The 3,988-nt window shown below is 37.9% G+C and overlaps 1 pseudogene; it reads right to left on the reverse strand.

The window, feature by feature from the left end:
- Window positions 1–2,857: 2,857 nt before the first annotated feature.
- Window positions 2,858–3,762, reverse strand: LOC120853013 (annotated as a pseudogene).
- Between the last annotated feature and the right edge of the window lie 226 nt (window positions 3,763–3,988).

Consider the following 3,988-nt stretch of genomic DNA (forward strand, 5'->3'; position numbering starts at 1 on the left):
TCATATATCAGTTTTTTATGTCTATGAATCTGTTTCTGGTTTGTACACAGATTCATTTGTACTGGGCTTCCATAGTGGCTCAGACAGTAAAGAATCTGCCTGCAGTGCAGGAGACTCAGGTTTGATCCCTGGGTCAAGAAGATCCCCCTAGAGAAGGGAATGGCACCCTACTCCAGTATTCTTGCCTGGAGGATTCCAAAGACAAAGAAAGGAGCCTGGTGGGCTACAGTCTGTGTGGCAAAGAGTTGAACATGACTGAGAAAATAGGGCTTCCCTGATGGCTCAGACATTAAAGAATCTGCCTGCAATGTGGGAGACCTAGGTTCGATCCCTGGGTCGGAAAGATCTGGAGAAGGTATTCTTGCCTAAAGAATTCCATGGATAAAGGATCTTGGCCAGCTACTGTCCATAGAGTCACAAAGAGTTGGACACAACAGAGTGACTAATGCACGCATAAATATCATTTGTATTATGTTTTAGATTCCACATATAAGTGATATGTAATCTGTATGCAGGTCAGGAAGCAACAGTTAGAACTGGACATGGAACAACAGACTGGTTCCAAATGGGAAAAGGAGTACATCAAGGCTGTATATTGTCACCCTGCTTGTTTAACTTATATGCAGAGTACATCATGAGAAATGCTGGACTGGAAGAAACACAAGCTGGAATCAAGATTGCCGGGAGAAATATCAATAACCTCAGATATGCAGATGACACCACCCTTATGGCAGAAAGTGAAGAGGAACTAAAAATCCTCTTGATGAAAGTGAAAGTGGAGAGTGAAAAAGTTGGCTTAAATTGATCTTAATTAAGATCATGGCATCCAGTCCCATAACTTCCTGGGAAATAGATGGGGAAACAGTGGAAACAGTGTCAGACTTTATTTTGGGGGCTCCAAAATCACAGCAGATGGTGACTGCAGCCATGAAATTAAAAGATGCTTACTCCTTGGAAAGAAAGTTATGACCAACCTAGATAGCATATTCAAAAGCAGAGACATTACTTTGCCAACAAAGGTCCATCTAGTCAAGGCTTTGGTTTATCCAGTGGTCATGTATGGATGTGAGAGTTCGACTGTGAAGAAAGCTGAGTGCCGAAGAATTGATGCTTCTGAACTGTGGTGTTGGAGAAGACTCTTGAGAGTCCCTTGGACTGCAAGGAGATCCAACCAGTCCATCCTAAAGGAGATCAGTCCTCGGTGTTCATTGGAAGGACTGATATTGAAGCTGAAACTCCAGTACTTTGGCCACCTCACGCGAAGAGTTGACTCATTGGAAAAGACTCTGATGCTGGGAGGGATTGGGGGCAGGAGGAGAAGGGGACGAAAGAGGATGAGATGGCTGGATAGCACCACCAACTCAATGGACATGAGTTTGGGTAAACTCCAGGAGTTGGTGATGGACAGGGAGGCCTGGTGTGCTGCGATTCATGGGGTCGCAAAGAGTTGGACACAACTGAGCGACTGTACTGAACTGAATAATTAGTGATATTGTGTATCTTTTCATGTGCCTGTTGGCCTGGGTGTTTTCTTTGGATAAATGTCTATTCAGGAGTTTTGCCTATTTTTATCGGATTATTTTTTTAAATATTGAGTTGCATGAGCTGTTTGTACATTTTTTATTTTAACCCCTTGTGTCGTTCACAAGTATTTTCTTCCATTTTGTAGATTGTCATTTCATTTTTTTTTTTTTTTTGATGGTTTCTGTTGCAGTGCAAAAGCTTTAAAGTTTAATCAGGTCCTATTTGTTTATTTTTACTTTGCTTTCTTTTGCATTGGGAGACTGATTTATGTCAGAGAAGGTTTTGCCTATGTTCTCTTCTAAGAGTCTTATGGTTTTGTCCCTTCTATTTAGGTTTAAATCACTCTGAGTTTATTTTTGTATATGATATGAGAGGCTGTTCGAATTTCATGATTTCCATGTAACTGTCCTGCTTTCCCAACAATACTTCTTGAAGAGACTGTCCTTTCTCTGTTGTATACTTTTGCTTCCTTTGTCAAAGGTTAATTAACACAAAACATACAAAGCTCTTGTAAGGAAAAAAAAAAGTTAAGTTACATAACTATGAGTTGAACAAGAGCACCTGCTATTTAAACTTGTTGTCAATTCTGGGGTGGGAAAATGTATTCAATTGTTATATGCATGCTGGGAACAAGGTACTCAATAAGACTACTTACTAAACTGAAAAGGAAAACATTTTAAAGACTCAACATTTTATTGTATTGCCAGAAAGTTCATTGTAGTAACAACTATTTGCTAAATTAATCTTTCAGTGAATGCAACATAGATATGTTAATTTTCAAAATAGTTTAAAACTAGAAATATTCATTTCAAAGCCCTAAGGAGGAATGTATGTTGTTATATTTAGTCTAATAATATTAATTTGATGTTCATATTGTTTGGCTTATTTATAAGTAGCCACTAAAGATAAGGTTTTGAAAACGACTTGCTTGAGAATTATTTTGGAGGACATGAGTACCTTTTCAACAGAGTATTTACACAGACTGAATCTTCCTCTAAAAAAAACATAAGTTCAGAAGAGCTTTAAATATGTGTATCTGGAAACACAAGCATTCATATTGCAAAGATTTAGCAATTTGGGGATTCATTTTTCATTTTCATCCTTGATAATTAAAACCAACAAAAAAGTCAATGATGATTTTCTTAATGTATTCCTTATATTGATGATCACATTAACTTATAACTAAGACAAGCATATCTAAACTAAACATTATTATTCATTCATTAAACCACTATTCATGCAGTCCCTACTATGTGAAAACCCAGAGCAAGTCATTATGCTTTACTTAAAAAGAGTAAAATGCAAATAAAATGAAAGATTTCCTGAAAAATATTTATTTCTTTATCATTTTTCTAAATTAACCTAAAGCTTCTTTATTTCTTAGGCTATAAGTAAAGAGGTTTAGCAGGGGAATTATAATTGTGTAGAACAGTGAATACATTTTATCATGATAATGATCAGGGCCAGACCCAGGACTCACATACAGGAAGAAGAGGGTGCCACAGAACAAGAAAACAGAGAGCAGATGGGCACTGCACGTGAAGGCTTTGCTCCTGTGCTTTTCAGACTTCTTTCTCAGGATGGCAAAAAGGACACAGGTGTAAGAGACCATGATGGTAATAAAAGCAGAAACTTGTATAAAAGAGGCAGAAATAAGCACCAAAGCATTAATAGATGGATCAGTGCAAAAAATTGTAAAAAGTGGCAATATTTCACAGTAGAAATGATGTATTATGTTGGACCTGCAGAAAGTTAATCTAAATAATAACCCTACATGTATTATAGGATGCAGAAAACCAATTGCATATGATGCACTTATCAACCAAGTGCAGAGTCTGTTGGACATCACCACTGGGTAAAGCAAGGGGTTGCATATGGCTACATAGCGGTCATAGGCCATCACCACCAGGAGGAAACATTCTGTGGTGGCACTAAAAGCAAAAGTATAAAATTGGGTAATGCATTCAATGAGAGATATATGATCCTTAGATAAAAAATTCATAAGCATCCTGGGAGTCACAGAAGATGAAGAGCAAGCATCTGCAAAGGCCAAGCTGCCCAGGAATGAGTACATGGGGGTATGAAGACAGGGGGTCCTTCCAGATGAAAAAAATCAGTCCAAAGTTGCCTGCCATGGTGGTGAGGTAGATGACCAGGAACACCAGGAACAGGGGGACCTGCAGCCCTGAGAGATCTGTGAGTCCTGTGAGAACAAAGAGTCTTGTTTGCCTCCATCATATCCACTCAGGCTGATCACTGCAATGGAGAATTGAAATGAAAAATAAGGGTCACAAAAATATATTGGATGGTAATGTCTTATTTATCTGTGTCAGATACCCTAACTGAAGGTACAGAGTCTCTCTTTTGTAAAGCACACTGAAGAGTATTATAGGTATGTTATAAATATTATAAATGATTTTCAGAAGTCAGTATATATGTATATATAATTACTGAAAGGGTTATG

Source organism: Oryx dammah, unplaced genomic scaffold (genome assembly GCF_014754425.2).
Source record: "Oryx dammah isolate SB20612 unplaced genomic scaffold, SCBI_Odam_1.1 HiC_scaffold_2, whole genome shotgun sequence".
In the NCBI taxonomy this organism is placed as follows: domain Eukaryota; kingdom Metazoa; phylum Chordata; class Mammalia; order Artiodactyla; family Bovidae; genus Oryx; species Oryx dammah.